General features: G+C 43.1%; 1 long non-coding RNA gene across 1 annotated transcript; it reads right to left on the bottom strand.

The window, feature by feature from the left end:
- Window positions 1-335: 335 nt before the first annotated feature.
- LOC111946764 (uncharacterized) lies at window positions 336-26,115 on the bottom strand. Its single transcript, XR_013652030.1, has 4 exons — window positions 25,559-26,115; window positions 14,847-15,122; window positions 13,506-14,722; window positions 336-3,496 (listed from the first exon to the last, which is right to left on the bottom strand). It is a non-coding gene; the product is annotated as an uncharacterized LOC111946764 (long non-coding RNA).

Here is a 26,115-nt window from a genome sequence, read left to right as displayed (position 1 = left end):
GACCATTTTGTCTTTCTTAAATTTGCCTGTTTCAGCTCTCAAACATTTCCAACTCTAGACCAAACACCCCTTTCTCTAGCAGAGAAGGTTTTCTTGTACATCTTCATGAAGGAACGTCCAGCTGTTCCAAACTGAAACCATCGGAAGTAGCACTGTGTAGATGCTCTCCACTCACTGAAACCACAGTTTTTTCTATTCTGCATAGAAATTTGTGTTTCTGTGAGGAAACTGGATTTTCTAGAAAGGACTGTATTAATAAAAATATTAGGTTGGTTCGTTCCCTTTTCAGTTTCCAGCACACAGAAATGAATGAATGATGACTCAGAGACAAAACTTAGCTTCAGTGAAGATTTACTCCGCACAAAACAGCACAGTTTTGTACGCAGGGTTACAGACAGAGGAACAGGATCAAAGGTCTGAACAAAGACACTCAGAAAAGGGCTTGGTATATATACCTGACATTTACATATTCAAAAGATGGTCTGGGGATCTATTGTGTGAAAAACCCACCCACATGCTGTTGCAGGCTGGATACTTGAAGGTCATAAAGCTTTAAGTGTCAGATCTCTCTGACGTTCCCACAGACATTTGCCAGAGCACAAACTCCAGAACACACAAAAAGTAAAAAGGGAGGATGAGGAGAAACTGTGAGGACAATAGCTTGTTTGTGCTGTCTTAGGCTGCAATATAATTTTGAGATGATAATACATGCTCAGTGAATTAAGTTTAAACCATTAGTGTAATAAAAGGTATAGGTAAATGTAATAATAGTAAAAAGGGAGTTTCTAACTATTCTATTTCTAATTATTCCTAACATACCCCCCTGTTTGTCATATCAAAATTATATGTGTAAAGTCAGCAGAACACTTCTCATCATCAACCATATACCATTTCACGAGGATTTTCAGTATAGGCATCATATTGGCTCTGCATTGAAAACAAAAGTGTGTAGGTACATGTAAATACAAAAGAAAACATAAAATCAACGTGAATAAATGAGCATATCAGAGTTGGTAGGTGATACATGAGTGTTGATGCGAAAACCTCCAGGGCTAAACTCATACCATCTGTAGGAAACCTTCATTGAGCAATCAGGGAGGGCAAAACTCATCAACAACTCTGTGCCCCTCAGCAGTCATCCGTAAGGATACGCATGCATCACCAGAAAATAAAGAAAATGAAACCCAATTAAAGAAAGACAAACTCAAGAAAAAAAATTTCAAACACAATAAAAAGGAAAAATAACACCTTAAAGACCAGTTTCAACCTCGAGCGGATGCGAAGCAGGAGAATTGTAGGCATAGTGTTGATAAAGGGTGTTGACATACGTCGCACGGCCTGACAGGGCTTTGTCAACCATCGATCTGATGCAGGGAAACACACAGGTAACGAGAAGGAAAAATAAAAGCAAGACACAGAGAACCGGAGTGACTAGTTTTATCAGCACACTCCACCAGGGGCCAGAAGTGAACCAAGTAAGCGGGGAATCGGACCAGTAAGTGTCAGTCATCTGAGAAGAAATGTGTGATTTGAGGGTCTTGACCTCATTGATGATGTGAGTGAGATTCGCGGAGGAAGAGGGAATAAAAGTACAACAGTAATCGTGGATTAAAGCACAAACACCTCCACGCTCAGCTAAAATGAAATCAAGCGCCATCCTGTTCTGTAAGATCATTGTTGTCATAGCCTTTCGTTCGGGGTCCTCATGAAGAAATTCTGTCAGATGCAAAAGGGACGCGGTGAGATTAACAAGGGACCAATATAAATCATTTACTGCGTTACGTAAAACAACAACACCGTAGGAAGGGAAAAGCGCCATGGCAACTGTTTTACCGGTGCCAATAGCAGGGGGGTGTTCGTAATGGGTAGTGTCGCGACGACGCCTGGACAGATGATCAAGAGACGAAGCAGTGTCTGGGTCAGACTTCTGAAAAACGAGAGACGCAGGAATAATTTCAGCCAGGTAACAGGTGCCGCACCAATCTGCAGGAAGCCACAGATAGGTGTTAAGGCCGCATGTCCAAACATACTCAGGAGGACAGGGAAAACCCTGTGGTCCTGGGACGTAAGTGAGTGCAGCTGGAACAGAAGCTGGTGTACGTAAACCAGCGCGAATGCCGATGGCAGTGTAATTGAAGATCAAAGCGTGAGAGAGAGGGTTGTGTTTAGAAAGCATGGAGGCGTCGTAGCTCCAATGCATGCCACCTAAAGAAGCAACAGATAAGTTTGAACCAGGAACGACAACAACATCCTTACAGTGGGATCGGCCTAGAAAATGGGTAGAACGGGCATCACATTTACTCCTAATGCAGAAGGGCGCAGTTTCAGGCCACCTGTGGAGAGCCAAACCCCTTAAGTTTGTGCTGTGGGGCGACAGTGGCTCAGGTGGTTGAGCGGGTCGTCCAATGGCCGAAGGGTTGGTGGTTCGATCCCCGCTCCCACCAGCCAAAATGTCGTTGTGTCCTTGGGCAAAACACTTCACCCTCCTTGCCTCCAGTGTGGCTCCACTGGTGTGTGAATGTGTATGAATGATCCCGGTGATGGTCAGAGGGGCCGTAGGCGCGAAATGGCAGCCACGCCTCTGTCAGTCTGCCCCAGGGCAGCTGTGGCTACAACCGTAGCTTACCATCACCAAGTATGAATGAGGAGTGAATGAGTAATGGACACACTGTAAGCGCTTTGGGTGTCTTGAAAAGCGCAGATAAATCCAATCCATTATTATTATTATTAGTGGCGTTGGAAAAGTGGGCAGGTTGTCTCCATGTCGACTGGGCAGAAAAAGAAATGTTAACACCAGGAAAAAGTCTTTTAACACCAATACTAGAGTAAGCAGAGGTAAAGTCAACAAAAAACATCAGCGTCTGAAACATAGAAACAGGCCTGGGCGTGATTGTGGGATTGTGACGTGCATGATGGGGAACAAAAGAGCAAACATAGCAATCAGTGACATTGTAAGAAGAAGCTGTGAGGTTAACCGTCTGAAACCAGTAATTGTCCTGATGATCAATGGGATCCACTAAAAATCTCTTAACTCTGGGAATCCATTCAGGCGTCGTTGGCATCACTGTCGGTTCGGACTGGGAGTGGATTTGTGGACCAGTCTCATAGTACCAGAGGAAAAGGGTGAGACCACAGGCAGATGAAAACACGAGGGGGAGGCGGACCCATGTCAGCTGGTTCAAAGCTCACTGCAGCTGGGGGAGAGCAACGTCAGGGGAGACACTCCAGAGGGCGCTCTTTAGCCAGGGGCAGTGTCTGGGCTCTCAGCGGGAGTTTAGTCAGTGGAGTGTCCCACAATGTCAGTCTCGTAGGCTCTCAGTAATTTACAGTGGCTTACGTGAATCCAGGAGGGTCGCTCAGCAATGCGGACTGCCGTTGGTGTGGCGAGGAGAACTTTGAAAGGTCCTGTCCACCTGGGTTGTGACCAAACAGTCCGTTGAACGGCCTTGAGAAAAATGAGGTCACCGACAGAGATCTTCTGATCTGGCTTCAGAGTCTGTGGAGAGGAAAGGGCTTGGGCAGACTCAATTTGTTCTTTTGCACTAACAGCTTTCTTCAAATAATCATGTAAATCACCAGAGTTTTCTTGAGAATCAGGCAGAAAAGCAGAAAAGGTAGGCAAAATAAAAGGTTTACGAAAAACACATTCAAAGGGAGACAGACCTGTCGCAGAGCTTTGGGTGGTGTTTATGGTTAATTTAACCGCATCTAAACACAGGGGCCAAGATTTTTCCGTGTCAGCGACAACCTTCGCTACACTGTAAACCCTAACAGTTGTATTGGCTCATAACTATTAAGGTTACACAACTTAAATGTCATTTTGTAGTTGATTCAACTTTAAAGTATTAAGCTCTATCAACATTTTTTCACATTTAACTTAACAGTGCTCAATATTTTAAAGCTTATTTGTATCTAGCACTCAAAAATTTTAAGATCCCTGAAGTAGCGTCATGACGTCATCACGTACTGGTGGGAGGGTCTTTCGTTTTCTCAACGTTAGCTCAGGTGGCCATGTTGGATTTGCCGAATGCGAGTATGCGACGTTTGAAATTGAAAGTCGAGCATTTTATTTTTCTGCAATGCGTTGTGATTTCGTCCCGCTTCAAGACGCCCCAACCTCGTTTTTTCTCCATCCGCCTCATCGCTGATGGTGCCGTCTTGTCTTCAGCCCTGATTTAATTTGGTAAGTATCGTTCACGGTTTATTTTGAATGAAATGCTTTTAAAGTGCTCTTATACTACCGTAAATGTGGTTTACTGTTGTTTAAACATACGTGTGTTACGATGGATTTAGAGCTTAATGTGACAAACGTTCATTAGTTCGTCATAGCAGACGTATGGCGAGCCAAACCCAAAATGCATTTCTGCCCGTAAGTTACGACAGTGATGAGTTTTTTCAGAGGTAGAAATGATCTGTTATGCTGCAATCACACTAAACGTGATCTGCGTGTGAAATTCGCGTTGGAGGCCTCTGTCTGTGGCTAAAGTTTGCTGCTGGACATTTGTCCAAAAAATGTCACTCAAAGCCTCTAACGGTTGTGTGGGAGGAGCTACCGCCAAAAGTTTTAAGTCTGGTTGCTACATGGAAGCATTTGGTTTTGAATGCAGCTTTAAGATTTTATAAATCACTGATCTCCATTATAAAAAGGGTTTTTGTAAAAATAAATTAATCAACGTGTTCATGTTGTGTTCAGGTACCGAACTACAGAGTTCAGTGTTTCACCTCCAGTTAGACGCCAAGGCCAGCCAGGTAACTTGTCTCCTGATCAGTTATTTGTCTAGAGCTATTTTAAAAAAATGCTAAAGTTTGTGTAGTGCAATATATGTTTTGATCAGAATATAATTGAAAAATTTTTTTTTACCATTGAAAAATCTCTTTTGGACTTTTTCAGATACTGAACTTCAGAGAGTTTAACAGAAAGTCACCATTTCACCAGAAAAGAGCCGTCAAGTTGGTGAGTTTTATACTTATTTAATATATTCATCTTGAACTATGGAAACATTTATGCACATTTTAACTAGCCAAATAGAAATAGAGTTAAAATTATTTACAATTTAACCAAACATATTTAGATTGTAGGCTGAAGGTGGCACAATGGAATGGAGGTGCAAGTTGTGTTCTGCTACTTGAGCACTATGCAGGACTACATATAATGTTGCAGTACTACATAGCCAATATTTCAAAGTGTTTCCACTGCCATGTATGTGGAGACACTTTGGAATACAATAATACAATAATGTTGCATTAGCACCATTCCATCATTTGAAACCGTAAAAACTCATCTGTCAAGATCTGAAATGGATTTATGTAGAGTAGATGCAGTCAGAGGAAATTGTGCAGTTTTTACATGTTTGTGGAACTTAAAGCTGCCTTTTTCTGAGCCAAAGTCCACCAAAACAGACAGGAACTGGCCAGCTTGGTTAGGATTTATGACCTCCAGGTGAATTTCTAATGAGCATAATTCAAAAACGGATAACAAATCATTTGTAAACAGTTGTAAGAAGCCACGGTGTAACTTGCCTTAAAAAATGACTTTGGGTTTTTAACCTGAAGTGGATCATGCCATAAACACTGCATTGTCCTCTCACTAGAAATAGACATCTAGAAAAGGTATCATTTTATCATTTCTTAAAGTTCCTTAAGTACATATTGGAAGTATTTGCTCTGCATTTGCTTCAATGGTAATGGATATTTCTTTTTATGGACCAGCGTGATGTGAACATGAGACGGGCACTTGTCCTCCTTGCACTTCCTGTTTATCTGCATGAAGATGCCTCCAACTTCTTAGAGACCTGTACTGTAAGTGCACACGACTCCCTGTCAATGCTTTTCTCTAATCCTTTAATATTGATTGAGATTTTATTGAGTGACATAATAAATAGGGCAATTGTTTGTAGTTTGTAAACTGAGTGATATTTTTAAATGGTTTTAAGAATGAGACGGAAGATGAAAGGCGAACATCAGGGACTCCTGATTGGATGGAGCGGGAACCTTTTCGTTAACCTTTTCTGCTCCTGATCCATCATTATTTGAATAAAGAAAAATGAAGCTTTAGTCTTAGATTATATTATAAATGTCCTCCATTTTCAGAAAAATGCTAAAGAACTTTTTAAAAACACAATTTTAATTGGAGTTGGTCCTTAAAGCATCACAGCCAGTTGATTAAAAGCTAACAGAATGTTAGCATGAAAAGATTCCCATTGACAGATGGCAGGAATGTCAGTTTTGGACATTAGTGTGATGAATATCTTTGAGGGTCTGAACTCATCTGTGTTTTTTGTTTTGTATTTTCCAGAATACCAGACCTCACAGACACTGCTGTGGTTCTCCTCTCAGTTGTCGTGGTGACGCTCCGGATGCTGCAGTCAGTGGTCCCACAGATCTGGCTGACTAATCTCTTCTACTCTTCGGGGACATCAATGCTCTGGAACCCCAAAAAACTTGAACTTGCCTTCACATTTATTCAGAATGCTGTCTTGAGCCTTGAGGACAGCAAACCACTGAAAGGACGTTTATTGACGCTGAAGAATGTTTCGTTGAGTGAGTCTCCCAGAATGGACTATTTGTTGGTTTAAGTGTTATGCAACACAAAACACTCTTTTTGTCAATATGTTGTGTGGCACTCTTATAATGCAGTTTTATTTCACTGATTGTTTCATCCTCTTGATATTTGTGCTTTTTTCTTTTGAAAAGAGCAATTAAAAAAAGTCTATTAAGCAATCACTATTGTGTGGCTTTCATGTTTGTTGGTTTTTATCAATGTTAGCTTTTAAATCTTGTAGTGGGGCAGTATCAATACCTCTGTTTAGAATACATTTCAAGTCCATTGAATTTTAAATATTTTCAATGCTATACATTTAATGAGTTAGAGAATTTATAAAACATTTGAGTCAATTTTACATATTTTATGAGTTGAGTAATATTATAAAAATATATTTAGTTAAAGTGTTATTTTAGTTGGAAAAAATTAAAAACTTTGAGTAAATAATCGCTCTTTTATAAGTTGAGGAATCTTAATATTTTTAATATGAAATAATACAAATTGAAGCCAACTGACAACATAAATTTTAATAAATTATAACTTAAAAGTTTTAATAATATAACTTAAAAACTATTGTGTAATCTGTTACAAAATAATTTTTAAGTTCTGTCAACTCGTTAGGGTTTACAGTGTAATAACTGCTTAATTGTGGAATTTTGTCTTTCAACAAGGCCCGCACTCTGAGGGTGATAGGCTGCATGCAACTTATGTCTAATGCCAAGAGAAGTCAACAGTGTTTTGACACACTCCGCTGTGAAATGTGTGCCATTATCAGAGTAAATGATCTGAGGAAAACCAAAACGAGGAAAAATAGCTGACTGCAGGACCTTACATGTAAAGTCTGCATTCGCCGAGGCAGTAGGATGGATTTCTGTCCATTTACTGAATGCACAAACAATAACCAGACAATATTTAAAGTTGTGGGATTTGTTTAGCTCAATGTAGTCCATGTGTATATGTTCGAAAGGTTCAGTTGGGTGAGGAAAAGAACCGCGTCGCGTTTTAACAGCACCCTGAGCGTTATGGGGTAAACAAATCAATCATGCACGAACGTGTTTCTGGGCCGTCTTCTGAAAATTTGGGCAGTAAAAAACTTTTTGCACCGAATCTGTCATCTTCCGTGTGGTGACGTGGCAAGCACCATGTGAAACGCATGCCGCCCATGAATATAATGTAGATGGTAGAACAGGTTTGTTCGTGGGTCCGTGTATAAGGATGCCTGTGTCAGAAGCAACATGCATATGTCAGGAGAGGGAGTCAGTCGAGACTGATGATGTATTAGCACAGTGTGGTCAACAGGGTCTGACAACAAGAGCTGGGCAGGTGTGCCAGGTAAATTCAAAGCAAGAGAATGAGCAGATAAGTCAGCTAGTGCGTTTCCAAGGGACACTAAATCCTTTTTTCCTGTGTGGGCTGGACAATGAATGATAGCGAGGGCTGATGGGAGGGTCAGTGCATGACAAAGCTCTTTCAGCAGAGTTGCATGTTTTACAGGAGCACCAGAAGAGGTTGAGAACTGTCGTAAATGCCACATGGCGGTATGTGTGTGGCAGGCATTAAAAACGTACCTGCTGTCGGTATAAATCGTGACAGGGAAGTCCGAGGTGTAATTTAAAGCTGCAATCATAGCTTTTAACTCAGCTGCCTGAGCAGAGTAAGAGGATGGCAGAGTGTCCGTTAGCAAGACATCAGACAGAGTAGTGACAGCATAAGCCGTGTGTGTCACCCCAAAGTCGTCTTTCAAAGACGAACCGTCAGTAAAAAGCCACAATGAGTTTGGAATGGGCTTATCTGTTAAATCTAACCTAGGCAAAAAAAGTCTTTAGGGAACAATCCAAACAGTCATGAGCTTCACCATCTTCAGAAGTGGGCAGAAGAGTGGCTGGGTTTAAAATTGTGCATCTGCGAACAGTGATGTGCGGTTGTGACAACAGGACTGTCATACAGTGCAGATGTCTTGCTGGGGACAAAAATGAAATGCGATTTTGATTCAACAACGCAGAAACGGCGTGTGGAACATGCAGCGTGAGGGGGTGATACAGAACAATTTCAGCGCTGGCCAAAACTGCTTCTGCAGCAGCAACAACAGATTGAACACAAAGAGGGAGACCGAGAGTAACATTATCGAGTTTTTTGGAATAATAACACAAAGGGCGAAAAGCCACTCCGTGTTTCTGACTAAGCACGGCAGTCATGTGGCCGTCCTTAATGTCACAAAATAAATGAAAAGGTTCAGAATAGTCGGGCAACTTCAAAGAGAGCACAGAGGAAAGAGCAGATTTCAGCTGCTCTATGCACTGCAGATGCTGGGGAGTGAGAGTCACAGAGGCAGAGCCTTTGATATCAGAAGGGCCAGATAACAAAGAATAAAGAGGGGCAGACATCTGAGAGTAGTTCGGGATCCATTGTCTGCAGTAATTAAAGGTCCCTAATAGCGACATCAACTGTTTACGAGTAGAAGGGAGGGGCAATTTACAAACTGTGGAAATCCTTTCAGGAGAAATAGTTTTGCCAGAGGCAGAAACTAAATGTCCCAAAAATTTAACCTGTGTTTGGGCCAGTGGGATTTTAGATTTACTGCATTTGTGGCCCTGGGAGTGTAGGAAATGGAGCAATGCAATAGAATCAGAAAGACAAATGTCTTCGGTAGGTGAGGCCAGCAAAATGTCATCAATGTAAAGTAGAAGCTGGGAGCCCCCTGGAGGTTGAAACTTTGAAAGGTTTGCAGACATGGCCATTGAAAAAATGCAAGGGGAGTCAGTGAACCCCTGAGGCAGTCGCGCAAAAGTGAGTCTTTTGCCCTCAAACGTGAAAGCGAACCAAAATTGAGATCATGCTGAAACAGGGATTGAAAAAAAAGCATTAGCCAAATCCACCACAGTGAAAAATCGATTTTGCGGGTGCAAATCGTTTAACAAAGTGTGTGGGTCAGGCACAAGAGGGGCTCTGGAAATCACATTTGAATTAACAGCCTGTAGGTCCTGAACTAACCTCCAACCAACACTGGGAGGAGCTTTTGGGACAGGAAAAATGGGTGTATTGACGGGGGAATCCGGGCATTCAACAATAACACCTGACTTCAAAAAGGATTCAATCATGGGACGAATGCCAGCAACGGCGTCTGGTTTTAAAGGATATTGCCTAACATAGGGTCGAAAGCCAGATTTAGGTGTAATGACGACGGGGGCCACATCTTTTATGAGACCCACATCAGAAAGGTCCTGCAGACCAGAGATCCTCAGGAATGCTTTTAAGGGGTCAGTCCTGGTTATCAAACAGAAAATCAGATGCCTGATCAGCGGAGTCAGAAGATTGCAGGCAATATGACGGAAGGGGTACTCGCAGGGGTTGGGAGTCCGAGGAGCATCTGCTCTCTGACCCACACTGGCGGTCAATGTGGAAAGAACCCACAGCCGTAAAGGCAAATGGCAACTTAAACAGCCCTGTCAGGCGGGAGTGGAAGATATCTTTACGACCTGTGCATGGCAACCAATCGTTTGCAGATAAGCCTTCACACACAAGGTGGCCACAGTCCTCCCAAAACACATCAGAGGACCCAGATAAGGCGATGTGAGGGGCCACTTCAGTGAAGAGGGGTTCGAGATGGGGCGGAAGTGTTACTGCGGCAGCTGAAAGGCCAGAGGCATTAAAGAAAAGATCTGTAACTTGGAAAACCTCAGTCTGAAAAGATTCGAGCTTTTCAGCATAATCAAGATCAGTCTTAGTTAAAGGGTCATAACGCATGGTAACATGCAGAGTTATTGGTGGGTGAACATCAGCAACATTCGGGGCCACATACTCTAAAGCAGCAGACGAGGCGCCAAGAAGAGAATGTGCATAGTGGTCAGGCAGCCTATAGGCATATAAGATGCCAGTACCCTGCCAGTCACCGCCATCCTCATGCCACACGAGCTGCTGCGGGGGAGTTTGACGTATAACCCTGTAGTCATCCCCCTGACGACCTACAGCTAAGTGCAGATCAAAGGCAGCATCCCTGCCGAGGAGGTTAACAGGACAGGATGGGCAGTAAATTGCAGACAGTTCCATCTGCAGGTTACTGACAGGATCAACAAACAAAAGTGGATCTGTGACTTTTTCTTTGGTCAATTCGCCATTAGCTGATCTGACTGTAATTGTTTTGCTGCTAAATGTCATGTCATCTATTTTAAAGTTCAGTGTGGTTTTGGTTGCACCACTGTCTCAAAGGAAGAGAACTTCTCTGCCTGAAACCAGGAGCGTAACAATCGGTGTGGAAAGAGAGCTGTTATAAGCAATCGTGTGGATGTCTGGGTCTGTTGGAATGTCAGTCTTCTGCTTGTGATGTAAAAGTCCTTCCAACAACTGTTGCTGTTGTTGTAAGACTTCTTTCTGTTCGGCGGTTAGTCATGCTCTGTTATACGCAGGAGGTCGTCCCTGTCGTGTGTTAGAGGAAAAACCATCACGTCTGGAAAAGTCACGTCCCCTGCGGCCACGACCAAAATCACGGGAAGTTCCTCGACCCCGCATAGGTTCAGAGGGGGGAGGTCGTGGGCAGACACGGGCAACATGTCCCCAGCCACCGCACTTAAGGCATGTGGTTGAGTCCTGAGGAGCAGGAGAAGCGTATGGACATTCACGAACAAAGTGTCCCGCTTCACGACAGTTGTAACAAACAGGGGTGGGGGCAGGACGCCGCGAAGGTGGAGGAGGAAGAGGAGGAGGCTGGCGTGCAGCTGAGGTAGATTGAGATGTAGCAGCAGCTGGAGGGGGGAGGGGGTTGGCTCTGCGCGGGGGTCCATTGCCCTTCAGGCATGGACACATAGACAATTAGAGGTTAGTTCTTTTCTTCCGACAATTTAGCACGGTATCTGTCCCATGCATGGTCCACATGAGCATGAAAGTTAGTGAGGTCACAGGTGTTAAGAGTGACACACACAGTTTCAACTGCATCACGCACAGAGCGCGGCAGACAACCAAGGAGTCTGTCTTTGTAGAGGGGAAGAAAATGTGTGTCACTGTGAGTAAGGCCGGTATTTGTTTGGAAGATATGGGAAAAACGAGCCCGAAATTCCTGCATATCTTCATCGTCTCTTATCCGACAGGCCAAAATAGCATTATAGTCCGGTTTCTTCTTGAATCTACCAACCATGCGGTCAAGGCAGGAGTCCACAGCAAAGTCAAAGTAAGGGTCTGGGCGCTGGAGTAAGGCCCCGTCTCTCATGGGTGAAAGGTCATTACTGAGCTCTTCATAAGCTGGACCTAAGACGATCCTAAGAACCGTGCAAAGATCAGAAGGGGTAGGTTGTTGCTTAGATCGTAACCTATTTATGGTTTGTTTGGTTTTATAAGGGTCATCTTTGGGAGAGGGGATGGCTTCCGCCACCGCCAAGGCTTCAGCTGGAGACCATGGCCTGGCTACATGCATAACAGGGCCTCTGCCTTGAAAACCAGCCAGAGGGTCAGGCATCTCAATCAAAGGGAAAGCCTGGGCTGAAGAGGGGGGCACTTTCTGTGTGTGTGCGTAAAGCGAGCGCTGGAGTGGATCACAGGCTTTATTACTAGTGTTATCAGTCGGCTGACCAGATGCAGCCAGCAGAGACTCATATGAAGGAAGTGGGGGTGTGGGATGACCAGATAAGGAGCTTGAAGATAAGGTAGACAGATCCGGGTAAACAACCGAAGGATCTGAAATGTGTGATTTAGGAGTCGAGGTCACCAGCGAGAAAGGATTATTAATCCTTAGAGTTTGAGGAGCAGGGGAGGGTGAGCCAAAGGAGGGGGCAACCTCCGTCACCTGGGTCTGCTCATGATTATTCATGAGGGAGGTACCGCCCGATGATGTGGAGGCGTGTTCATCAAGGCGAGCAGCAAGTGCCCGTCTGGACTCTGTAATAGTAGCCCTTGACATGCTTGCAACGACATCTGAGTCATCACGAAGCTGTTTCTCAGTGTGATTTTTCATTTGAGCTGCCAACCGTTTACGGCTGACAGTAGAAGCTGTGGAGCACCACATCAAAGCACACTGAATCTCTGGATGATCATCCCCATTTTTCTTGCGGCCATGGCGCTGTCTGAGAGCAGACAGGAGGGCCTGCGTTTTCCCCGGATCCAACGTGCAGTCAAAACCAAAATCCTTAACCCATTTGTGCGCATACGTGAAAGGATCAATGCGAGACCCGTGTTCTTTATGTATAGCTTTGCGGACATGAGCAATATGTCGCTTTTCCTTTTTAGTGAGATTTTGTGAATGAGTCCCACCCATCTTGTCTAGGTTTATGAATGACGATCAGCCACAACGTTCTCAGGAAGTCATCGACCACACCATGCTTCTACAAAAGGCTAGGCCCCTTTGCGGATGTGGCTGTCCTGAGAACCAGCTTCTCAATTTCAATCACAAACCAGAGTTCCCACCCAAGTAACCCTTTTTATGGATCCTCCAGCACTGAATCTAATCAGCAGAAAAAGCTTGGAGAATCAGAAAAGAAGCCTAATTAACTGTCAACTGAGTCACCACATTCACTATGCATTTATTTAGAATAAGACATGAATCAAAGCCATCGTGAGGCATTAATCAAAGCGAGCCTACACCACAGAGGCCGTCGCAGAAAGCACAGTCAGACACAGACAGAGACATAAAAAACGTTACACACACATGAATTCCCCGGAGCTCCGTTTATTCCCAAATGCCGTGCACGACGCGCCTTAACCGAATCTGTCCCTACGCCGGGTCACACAGCTTCCGACGGGTTTTTCTCTTAAGCTACACACTTCTCCCTGTCATCTCCCGTGAAGGAGGAGACATGCACCCGCAGTAGGCTGACTGCAGGCGCTCCTGTGGTCAGCGTGCACGCGCAGCACTGTGACTGCACGCGGCTCTCTCTGTTCTTCCCCAAGAGATGATGCACCCACACACAAGACACAGACACAGTCAACATAAAACCCTAGCAAATAAAGAGAGGACAGACTTTCTGTGTTGCATACTCACTTCGATCAAATAACCTCGTTATTTGATGAGGGACCTGACGACGCCGAGGGCACCACCGGATCCAGGGGCAGGGCCACCGATCCTGAAGTCGGATGTGTCAATGCTGAGACCGTAGTCTCAGACCACGCGTGGTTTTCGGACAACCCCCCCCCAGGGGCTCCAGCGATGTCCAAGGCGCGCCGGCCGGCTCGAAGGACCAAATGTGAGGAAACTGGATTTTCTAGAAAGGACTGTATTAATAAAAATATTATTATTAGGTTGGCTCGTTTCCCTTTTCAGTTTCCAACACACAGAAATAATGAATAAGACTCAGAGACAGTTACTTAACTTCAGTGAAGATTTACTCCGCACAAAACAGCACAGATTTGTACGCAGGGTTACAGACAGATGAACGAGATGCATTCAAAGTCCGAACAAAGACACTCAGAAAAGGGCTTGGTATATATACCTGACATTTACATATTCAGAAGATGGTCTGAAGATCTATGGTGAGAAAAACCCACCCACATGCTGTTGCAGGCTGGATACTTGAAGGTCATAAAGCTTCAAGTGTCAGATCTCTCTGATGTTCCCACAGACATTTGCCAGAGCACAAACACCAGAACACACAAAAAGTAAAAGGGAGGATGAGGAGAAACTGTGAGGACAATAGCTTGGTTGTGCTGTGTTAGGATGCAATATAATTTTGAGATGATAATACATGCTCAGTGAATTAAAGTTTAAACCATTAGTGTAATAAAAGGTATAGGTAAATGTAATAATAGTAAAAAGGGGGTTTCTAACTATTCTATTTCTAATTATTCCTAACAAGTCACTTCACTGGTTACCCATTCGTTCCAGAATTCAATACAAACTCTGTCTCCTCACCTACCAATGTGTCCATGGAACTGCCCCTGCCTACCTCAGTGAGCTCCTTTTCCCGCAAGCCACTTCACGACTCCTCCGTTCCAATTTCACACACTGCCTTCATCAGCCAAGGACCAGGCTAACCACTACGGGAGACAGAGCCTTTCAGGTTGCTGCCCCTCGACTCTGGAACAATCTTCCACAATCCCTCAGAGCCCCACAGAGCCTTGGCACATTTAAAAAAGGCTTAAAAACTTTCCTTTTTAATAATGGTTTTTAGTACTTTCATTGTTGTTTTATTTTTGTCTTACCTTGTTCTTATTGTAAGTCATTTTTATTTCTGCCTCCATTGTAGCGCTTTGAGATTTTATCTAAAATGTAAAGCGCATTCTAAATAAAATGTATTATTATTATTATTATTACAAAGTAAAACAGAAAAAAAGAAAAGCATGAATCTCAAAGGGCTTCTCTGTTTCTTTGATGAAGGTGACATACCTATGTGGTGGAGCTGAAGCTGTGGGTTCCAGCTGCTATCCAGCAGTCTGCGCTGACGACAGAGCTCCTACTCGTTCTGGACGATGGTTCCTTCAGCAGCAGAAAGTTGTTCTCTGGCAGAACCTTCCTGAGGTTCTGAAGACATGGTTCCTGCTCCGATCTTCAGCTCCAACTCCCACAAACACCGCCGTCCTCTTCACTGCAGCTCCGATCGATCATCTGCTAGTCTCACAATCACAGCAATCCACGTTGTCTTTTGTTGCCGTCTCGTCCGGCCTTCACAGATTCAGATGGTTCAGGACGTCCAAAAATGTGCAGAAATGAAAAGACACACAAGAGTCTGCATGAATTTTCAAACCTTTTCCAAAAGGGGAGAGGTGGAGAAACACGACGTGTTAGGCTCTGTGGCTGTCCGCGCTCTCTGTCCTCAAGGCCAAAAGGCTTCTTTATTATTCAGTAAGGGAAGATGTAAACATAGTAGATAAAACTGTTCATAGGTTAGTTATAGTTTGTAAAATGAAACCAGGCCAGACCTGGCGGAAATGCACCAGACAACTGCGACTACTGAGCCTCAGTTGTGAGCGTAAGACATTGTATTTCTATGTTTAATTTTATTTATTTATTTATTTATTTATTTATTTATTTATTTATTTATTTATTTATTTATTTATTTATGCATTTATTTATTTGCTTTCTGTCTAGCCTCTGCCAGCTGCAACTCAATTATCTGTTTATTGACTTTTTCCAATTTATTGTCCTTTTGACATTAAATGTTTAATCCATAATTGTTTCTCACTTTCAGGTGCATTTGTTATAGTTTGGGTCTGTTAGTGTGAGTTTGTTAGTTAGAATCATATCATCATACCAACTTCTAGTCTGAAGAAACATTAGTTGTTTAGTTAACACTGTGCAGACACCGTATCCTCTGTTTCTATTGAATGACACCAGCATGCACAGACACTCCTCTACACCATTTGCAGCTAATTCCAAACAAAGCGCTCTGACTGCATCTCCCTGGGGAACTCAAGGCTGCAGACCTGCAGCTGTGAGGAGAGGCTGAATCTCTAGTACAGGGGTGTCCAAACTGCGGCCCGCGGGTTTGTTTTTATTGGCCCGCAGCAAATTTTGAAAATATAATTGAATACAACCCGCAAATGGTGCTTGATCTAAACTCTGTTGCACTTCTCAGTTTCAACACTAGATGGAGTCGGTCACAGAAAGGTGTTTCTCCACTGAACAAAATTAAGCAAAGAAGAATATTTACACAGAAATGGCAGCATTGAAGAAACGCAAGATAGCAAGTGAGTGTAGAAGATTTCAAACACGGAAGGAAAAAAACATTTTGAACTGTGAAAAAGTATTCCTTTTATGCAAAAAATAACTTGTTTTGTTTTTGGAATTTTTTTTGTTCATAGCTACACATAGCTGTCACAGAGTGTAGTTGTAGAATGAAGCTTTTTAAATTGTGTGTGTTTTTATGTTAAAATTGTCCTCGTTGGTCACCCATAAGCCCTTTTTTTTGGTCTACTATTCTGATAAAACAGTTGACTCTTTATAATCTACAAAATCGTGCACTCTGCCAGTCAACCACACTAACAGCTACGTATGTAAAGATCTGCTGGCTTCAGCTGCTCAATAAACCCGTTCTGAACTGCCTGGTTGGAATGAGGTTTCATTGTCTGAGTGAATGTTTCATTTTGATGTGCGCTTGTTTTATGTGGCACAGATCAGCATCACTGCTCCCACTGAGAGCAATGTTCTTCACATTATAGGTCAGTTAGAAATACACAGTAATCATGTGTCGATATGTCACCTCTTGTGTGCGGCCCAGACCTTTGCTCATTTTTTTGTATTTGGCCCTCAACAAAAAAACTTTGGACACCCCTGCAGGATGTGTGTCCAAACAGTATCACTGATTAGAATTTATCTAAAGCACCGTCAGTGGACAGAATGAATGTAAGCATTGTCTTTCCAATCCTCAAAATCTTCTTCCCTCTTTTATTTAATTTATTTATATTAAGTCTTATTATTACGACGGAGTTTTAGGGCCACCAAAAAAAAAAAAAAACAGTAAAATTACGAGATTTTATCTCGTAAATTTAGGAGATTACAGTGGAAGTAAGCATGCCGAGCAGCAGGTGAAAGCCGCGCAGCCGCAGAGAAGACCGACTAAACTTTGTTGAGCAGGTGAGCTGAAGCTCATTTGTTTGATTTACGATTCATTAAAGTTTTATTTATTGATGGTTGGTTTGCAGGATCTCTGCAGCCCGATGAAGCCATCGGGTGTTCCTGCAGCTGTTCGCTTGAATTCTTTCTTCCTCCAATTCAATTCAATTCAATTCAATTTTATTTGTATAGCCCAAAATCACAACAACAGTCGTCTCGATGGGCTTCGAAGTAAAACATGAAATCAAAAGGATCACGAATACAAAGAGTTCAATAGAAAAATACTAAAATGAACTAACAAACTGACTAAGCTATACTGGCATCCCTGCCCTTAGACCCCCCTTCGCGGTAAGGAAAAACTCCCAAAAAAACCGGATTCCGGAAAAAACGAAGAAACCTCAGGGGTGCCCACATGAAGGAGGGATCCTCCCCCAGGACGGACAGGCGATTTACCAGAAATCTTAGAGAAGAATTAACTTATCTAAATCTACAACTACATATATAAAAGTCCAGCAGACGAGCTTCATCCAGCCGTGGTTGTGGGGACAGTCAAAGGCGCGAGTCGAGCCGGAGGCAGGATCCACAGCCAGGTGTAGGAGCAGGAGCAGAGACGAGGTACTCGGTCAGGTACAGAGCAGAGACGAGCCAGAGATGAGCCAGAGGCAGGATCCACAGCCAGGTGTAGGAGCAGGAGCAAAGGCGAGGTAAACGGTCAGGAACTGGAGCACGGATGAGCCAACTGGAGTCTGGAAGCACTCCCACTCCCCAGGAGGGGAGAGGAAAAGAGGGACAATACATGAATCGCACTGCACCAAACAGAGGCATGGAGAACTAAATGATGAATTATGATCAAGAATAGAGGAGAGGAAGCGTAGAAGTAGAAAAGAAAAGAGGACAGAACCCCAGTGCGCCATAGTTACCCCAGCTTAAACTTCTAGCAGCCTTTTAAAAGAAATAGTTATTATTAAGTTTAATTTAAACAAACTAACATTAAGTTAAATAATCTCTGAATACTAACTAGTCTGACAATAAGCCTGTCCAAAGAGGAATGTTTTCAGTCTAGCTTTGAATGTAGAAACTGAGTCGGCCTCTCTTACATGAGCTGGGAGTTTATTCCATAAGACAGGGGCTTGGTGGCTAAACGCTCTACCTCCAACCGTACTTTTACTAATTCTAGGAACCACAAGCAGTCCTGCATTTTGCGAGCGAAGTGTTCTGATTGGTTGGTAAGGGACTATGAGGTCCTTAATATAGGACGGGGCCATTCCATGTAAGGCCTTATAGGTTAACAGGAGGATCTTGAACTTAATTCTAGAATCAACTGGGAGCCAATGGAGCGAAACTAACACAGGAGTGATGTGATCTCTTCTGCTGGTTCCAGCTAACAATCTAGCAGCTGCGTTCTGAACAAGCTGGAGACTTCTTAAGGAACTCTTAGGACACGCTGCTAACAAGGAGTTACAGTAATCCAGCCTCGACGTAACAAATGCATGGATGAGTTTTTCAGCATCACTCTTAGAAAGTATATTTCTGATCTTAGCAATATTTCGCAGGTGAAAAAAGGCAGTTCTACATGCCTGAGATATGTGAGCCTTAAATGATAAATCCTGGTCAAGTAAAACCCCAAGGTTTCTAACTGTGGAATTGGGGGTTATACTTATACCATCCAGGGAGACTATCTGAGCAGACAGAGTATCTCTGAGGTTTTTAGGACCAAGTATAATGACCTCAGTTTTTTCTGGGTTCAAGAGGAGGTAATTAATTGTCATCCAGGTCTTGATGTCACTGATGCAGGCGTTCAGTTTCTCTATCTGGTCATTCTGGTCAGGCTTCATGGATAAATACAACTGCGTATCGTCGGCATAACAATGAAAATTAATGCTGTGTTTCCTGATTATGTTTCCTAGGGGTAACATATAAAGCGTAAACAGGATCGGTCCCAAGACTGAGCCCTGTGGGACTCCATAGTTGACTCGAGTGCACTGAGAGGAATGGCCATTTACATTAACGAACTGATACCTATCAGACAGATAGGATTTAAACCACTGGAGAGCAGATCCTCTGATCCCTATGTCCTGCTCTAATCTATGGAGTAAAATACCGTGGTCGATAGTGTCAAAGGCAGCACTGAGGTCCAACAGGACCAGAATAGAAAGTAGTCCCTTTTCTGAGGCCAATAACAAGTCATTAGAGACTCTAACTAGTGCAGTTTCCGTACTGTGGTGAGGTCTAAACCCCGACTGAAAGTCTTCAAAGTGGCTGTTGTCCTGTAGGTGGCAGTAAAGCTGCTTAACTACAACTCTTTCTAGGATTTTAGAAATAAAGGGCAGGTTTGATATCGGTCTATAGTTGGCCAAGATGCTAGGATCCAAACTGGGCTTTTTCAGAAGAGGTTTAACAACTGCATATTTAAAAGACTGTGGCACGTAACCCGTTTCCAGAGAGGTATTTATCATTGTTAATATGGGATCATTAATTAGGGGAAAAGTTTCTTTAAAAAGTCTAGTGGGAATTGGGTCTAACAGACACGTTGAGGATTTGGAGGACGTAATAATTGATGTTATTTCCGCTTGATCCACAGCAGTGAAGCAGTCTAATGTTACAGAGGTTTCTATGGATGCCTCCATTTCTACCGCTTCAGCCTGTTCTGGGCTGATAATAGGAATAACTTGATTTAACTTATGTCTAATATTTGAGATTTTACTATCGAAAAATGTAAGAAAATCATCAGAGCTGAGAGAAACAGGAACATGTGGTTCTACTGAGCTCTGACTGCGAGTTAATTTAGCTATAGTGCTAAAAAGAAATCTTGGATTGTTTCCATTCTCTGATATTAAGGTTGAATAGTACTGGCTTCTAGCTCTACGCAGAGCTTTTTTATAATTTAATAGGCTATGTTTCCAGATATCCAGAGACTGCTCTGAACCGGAGCGGCGCCATTCTCTTTCCAACTTACGGGTTTCTCGTTTAAGAGAACGAGTTTCAGCGTTAAACCACGGTGCTACTCGGTTTTGTCTGACGAACTTAGGTTTCAAGGGGGCAACAACATCGAGTGTACTCCTGAGGGCTTGTAAGGCATCATTAACAAAGTGGTCATTTATACTAGGACTGATACTATGGGAGCTGGTCTCAGAGTATTTTCTCAGAATATCACTAAGTACTGGCTGAACTGTGTGTTTAAACTCAGACACAGAACGGTCAGTTAAGGTTCTTCTAAGCTGTTTCTTATTCACTGGGGCAGAAGGATGTTCCAGTGTAAACTGGAAGGTAATCATAAAGTGATCAGAAATGATGGGGTTAAGAGGAAGGACACTCAGCTGGCTGATCTCTATACCACGGGTTAGAACAAGGTCCAGGGTGTGCTTATGACAGTGAGTGGGTTCATTCACACTTTGGGTGAAACCAACATCATCTAATAAAGCTGCAAAAGCCTTTCCTAGGCAGTCACTGGGGTCATCAACATGAATATTAAAATCCCCTAATATTATAATTTGATCAGAATCTAAGACAATAGTCGATAGGAAGTCGGAAAACTCAGTTAAAAATTCTGAATATGGGCCGGGGGGGCGATAAATAATTATGAGTAAAACAGGTTTTCGAGTTTTCCTGTTTGGGTGACTTAAAGACAATATGATGCTTTCAAATGAATTATAAGCATTTTTAACTTTAGGGCTGAGAAGTAAGCTAGACTGTGATATTACTGCCAAACCACCTCCTTTCCCTGAAATCCTGGATTTCTGATAGTTAGCATAAGTGGGGGGGGTTGCTTCATTCAATCTAACATAGTCATCCTGATGGAGCCAAGTTTCTGTTAAGGCTAAAAGACTAAGATTGTTATCAGTAATTAACTCGTTGACTAAGAGGGACTTGGAGGAAATGGATCTAATGTTTAATAAACCGCATTTAATGACATCATAATTCTGCTTGTGAGTACTGCTGTCTGTCACTTTAAGGTTTCTATGACGCGCTCCTTTCATTTGTCTTTCAGCACATAAGCTAAAGCTCGGACCTGCTTGACTTTCCCTGCATGGGTTTTGCACCGGCACTAACCCTAAGGGAGGCTCAGAGGAGCGTTTTACACTGCTGCTCTGCGCCCGGGTCTCGTCTCTGGATTGTCAGGTTAACAGACTAAGGCTAGCAGAAATGTTTCTAGAAAGAAGAGCGGCACCGTCCCGAGTGGGATGGACGCCGTCTCTCCGCATGAGACCGGGCTTCCCCCAAAACGCGCTCCAGTTATCCACAAAACCAACGCCGTTTTCTGGGCACCATCTAGAAAGCCAGCGGTTAAATGATGAAAAGCGGCTGTACATTTCATCACTGACTAAGTTCGGCAGGGGACCAGAGAAAATTACAGTGTCGGACATCGTCTTAGCCAGTTTACACACCAAAGCTACGTTTAACTTAACCACCTCTGATTGTCTCCGTCGGGCATCATTACCGCCTGCGTGAATCACGACTCGACGGAACCTGGACTTACTCTGAGCTAACATCCTAAGGTTCCCCTCGATGTCACCAACTCTGGCCCCCGGATAACACCTGACTGTAGCCGCTGGGAGCTCCACGTTTCTAACTTCAGAAGAGCCTATAACCAGAGTTGAGTGTTCAGCGGGTGTGTCGCTGAGGGGGGAGAACCTATTACTAACGTGGAGTCTCGGGTGCTCTAAGTTTTTGCGTTTAGCACTATGTTTCCTCCCAACCGGTACAAACCCCTGACTGTCTCCCGGCTGTTGGGAGGGCGCTGGGGTGCTAGCTAAGTTAGCCCTGGTAGCGCGGCCCGCGCTACGAGTAACGACCTGGCTAGCCGGCTTAGCTTCCACTGTGCGGAGCCGCGCTTCTAACTGCTCCAGCCTGGCCTCCAAGTCTAACACAAGACTACACTTAACACACCTACCCCTATCTTCACTAAAGGAGGCAGGATCATCACTAAACATATGGCACATGGGGCAGGAGAGAGGAGGAGAGGCGGAAGGAGTGGTGGCCATGCTAGGTTTTAAGCTAAGGCTAGCGGTGTTTAAGTAAAGAGAAGTGGTTTATTTAGCAAAATGAGAAAAGTGAACAGAAAGCGGTTTAACAGTGGTGAATTAGCTAATAAAAGGTACTAGATGTGAATATTAACCCAGATAACCCTTAGAGTAAGCAATAGTAGTAAGGCTAATGCCAAACAAGAGGACAGCAGTCACACAACTAGCACTGGGAATAGCTCACCCGGAAATGACGTCACATCTCGTCACATCTCCACCAAAGACAACATCTCTACGTTTGTGTGATGCTTCCGTCACACAAAAGGAGAAGCACTTTTTTGGCATTTTCAACGTTGTAAAGCTGATATGACAGACTATTTTTATTCCTCTTTATTGTTTTATGGTGAAACGGGACATTTCATCTGCAGGAGGGGGCGTTTGTAACACTGTTTACTTCTGCATTGGTGTTGGGATGACAGGTTCATGACATAATGAGACAAATAAACTTCAGGATGTGAATGAAAAAGAAAATAAAGGCTGCAGCGATCCTCTACACCCAAATGTGTCTCTGAGCTCCTTATTTTACAGATGAAACTCCGCTTTACTGACACCGAACCCCGGAAAGACTGCTACACGGAAAATAATCTGATTTTGAGTCGCCAAAAGGTTCAGAATCTCTTTGTTTTAGATCTATAATAATATGGAAATAAAGCTTCACAAAAGGCTCCACATACTTCATCTTCAAGCTAGGCTCCGATAAACGGACAACTTCAGTGTTTTCTCCTTAATCTACGACTTTTTTTCTCGTAAATTTATGAGATAAAAAAGTTATTTTTTTTTTTTTTTTAGTGGCCCTAAAACTACGTCGTATATTATAACTATTTGTGTGTCTGGAGAAGCTGGGCGTGAACTAACAGCATTTCTATGCAGTGTGATTCCAGAAAAAGTTTACTAACAAACATCCATCTACAGAAATTATATCACCTGTTGCATAATTAAAGATTTAGGAACCCCTAAAACTGCAACTTTCCATTCATCCAAAATAGTTTATTTTATTTTATAATTAGTATGTGCGTGTGTGCTGTCCGTCCATTATCTGTTGGATAAGCAGTTCCCAGACCAACCTGCTTTGTCACACCTCCCTGTCCTAAGTTCATCTCATCTTCCTGTTTGTTCTGACCCCCCCAGAGGGAAGACGTTGTCTTTCTTCACTGCTCTGTCCTGTCAGACGTCATCAGATCCTCCTTGCTGTGTTTCTTTTGCTTCTGCATACGCTGGTTCCCCAATGACCTCTGACCTCCTGCTGTCCCCAGAGCCCCTGCTGCTCTTTATCTACCTTTAGCCATGTCACCAACACAACTCCAACTAAACACAAACACAATTCACACACACAACTACAAATGGTTTGTTAAAATGCAGACAAAGCAAAGAATTATACAGTCCATAACTTTTAACACAATCAAAACTTCTACACAAAAGCACAAAATACACAACAGACACTTAAGTATCTTAACCCCTAAACAAAATAAATCATTTCACTGAAATGAATCCATTAGAACAGGGGGGGGCAAACTACGGCCCGTGGGCTGGATCCGGCCCGCCTCCTTCTTTGGTCCGGCCCATTAAATTGTATCAGAGACCCGTGTAATTTTTTTCATCTGGCAACACGATCAAGAAGTGACATTTTCTTCCTTCTGCAGTCTGAGCTCCAACCTGAAACCCTATAAAATCTCTGTCAAACAGAACAGAAGACAGTCTTCTTTCTACGTCACAGTTCATCTTTACCGGTTTAGCTCATTCTTTTAGAGCGATTATGCTGCTTTTTTAAACAGCACCCTGTTCTGTGTCCTGATTGGCTGGAGACCCTGTCAATCAATCTCCTCCATGTCTCCTGTGCAGAAACACAGAACTTTTCAGATCAGAAATCTGTGATCGATCAGATCTTTGTTTTCATTCTAAGATCCTGGATCTGATTTCTAAGAAGGTATCAGAATTTAAACAAGAGAAAAGGTGAAAATGTTCATGTCTGTCTGAGATAAGTGTAGAAAGTGAACAGTGAGGAGTTTTATTGCCATAAACTTCTGGAATTTCTGGATGAGAAACAGACGTGCAGGACACAATGCAGCTACACAAACTGTGAGACGTGATGAGCTGCAGCCTCAAAGTTAGGATTATGACGGGAGAGGATCCACTATTTAATGTTTTATTATTGTTTGGTTTTTTAAAATGTATTAGTATATTTTTCCTGAATTTTTGTCTTATTTCATAAATAATGTTATTTTTTTTATTAAAAGGATCATGAAGGAATGAAACTTTATTCAAAATAGCACTTTACATCTCCTTGAAAGAAGCAAAGAGCTTCACAATAAAAAATTGATCTAAAATGGGAACAAAAGATTTAAACTAAAGACTCTAGAATATTCTGTTTTAGAATTTAATTTTCAATCCGAATGTTTTCATCTACATTCCATGTTAGATCATTCTCACTCCACTCATCTGCTCCTGGTCCGGCCCTTCTATTGAATTTTAGAACCCAATGTGCCCCCCCCCCCCGAGTTAAAATAATTGCCCACCCCTGCTTTAGTATGTAAGTAGCATTACCCCTCATGTCCCCCCCCCCCCTTTTCTGTCTTTCTGTCACTCACTCACTCACACACACACACACACACACAAACACACCTTCCTCTCTGTGCTAAACCTCAATCCTCCTTTACAGAATAATATTACAAATATTTCTATTCTGATCTAGAATTCCTCAACAACATCATTCTATAAAGTGGACAGTTTTTCTCAAACCGTTTAGGATCAAAGTTGTCTCCGTTGGTTCAGACATCAGCTGCTCCTCCTTTCCAGCAGAGTTTGAAGCTGCTGCTTCACAGCACAGACTTCCACTCTCACGTGCACAGACTTCCACTCTCACGTGCACAGACTTCCACACTCACGTGCACAGACTTCTACATTCACGTGCACAGACTTCCACACTCACGTGCAGAGACTTCTACATTCACGTGCACAGACTTCCACACTCACGTGCACAGACTTCCACTCTCACGTGCACAGACTTCCACACTCACGTGCACAGACTTTCACACTCACGTGCACAGACTTCCACACTCACGTGCACAGACTTCAACACTCACGTGCACAGCCGTGCACTTCATTCCCACCAGAACCACATAGCAGAACATCCAACACTGCAGAGCCTCTACTAGCCTCTACTAGCCTTTATTTACTACACCATGGTATTTCTGTCACTCAGTCCTACTGTGGGATTCTGGTCTCTCACCAATCTTTAGGGTCTTCAGACTGTCCCATTCTGTACTTGGGGGGTCCTCACCTCCCCGGGACAACAAACCCAGTGAACCAGCCTCCCGTCAGAGAACTGTTGGAGTTTCCAAAGTCTAGGACACTTCATCACTTTTTCTTTTTTCTCTTATTCTGTAAACCTTATTGTCACTTTTCTTAAATAATCTAATTTTCCCAAATGTACAATTCTACAATTTACTGAGTTACTCACTTTGTGGACATCAGACACTTGGTTTGGCTACGCCCAATGCAGAATTTAATTGACAGGTTTCTGCTTACCTTTGTAGGGTTCACCCGTGTCGTCAGTCCACTCCTGAGAAACCCTTCATCCAGGCCAAATTTAATCCAGAAAAACTGTCTGTGTCTCCAAATTGTTGGCCTCCCGTCCGGCCTTCACAGATTCAGATGGTTCAGGACGTCCAAAAATGAAATGAGCAGAAATGAAAAGACACACAAGAGTCTGCATGAATTTTCAAACCTTTGCCAAAAGGGGAGAGGTGGAGAAACACGACCTGTTAGGCTCTGTGGCTGTCCTCTCTCTCTGTCCTCAAGACAAAAAGGCTTTTTTATTATTCAGTAAGGGAAGACGTAAACATACTAGATACATCATTAGAATGGTGTGTTTTTGTCTAGTCTGCATTGCAGGTGTTGTGGCTTCATAAACACTCCAGTACAGAAAGAAAACAGAGACTAAAGTCACAAACAGGCCTACTGGTGACCTTGGTACCTATTATCTGTTACTGAAGGCAGGAATCAAGCAGATTTCTGCAATACAATATACATGAATATATAGAATCCATTAAATGCAGAATACCAAGAACAGAGAAAACATAATA

Source organism: Oryzias latipes, chromosome 2, assembly GCF_053564925.1.
Source record: "Oryzias latipes strain Hd-rR chromosome 2, Olatipes_Hd-rR_3.1".
In the NCBI taxonomy this organism is placed as follows: domain Eukaryota; kingdom Metazoa; phylum Chordata; class Actinopteri; order Beloniformes; family Adrianichthyidae; genus Oryzias; species Oryzias latipes.
This window is presented reverse-complemented; position numbering and strand designations above follow the sequence as displayed.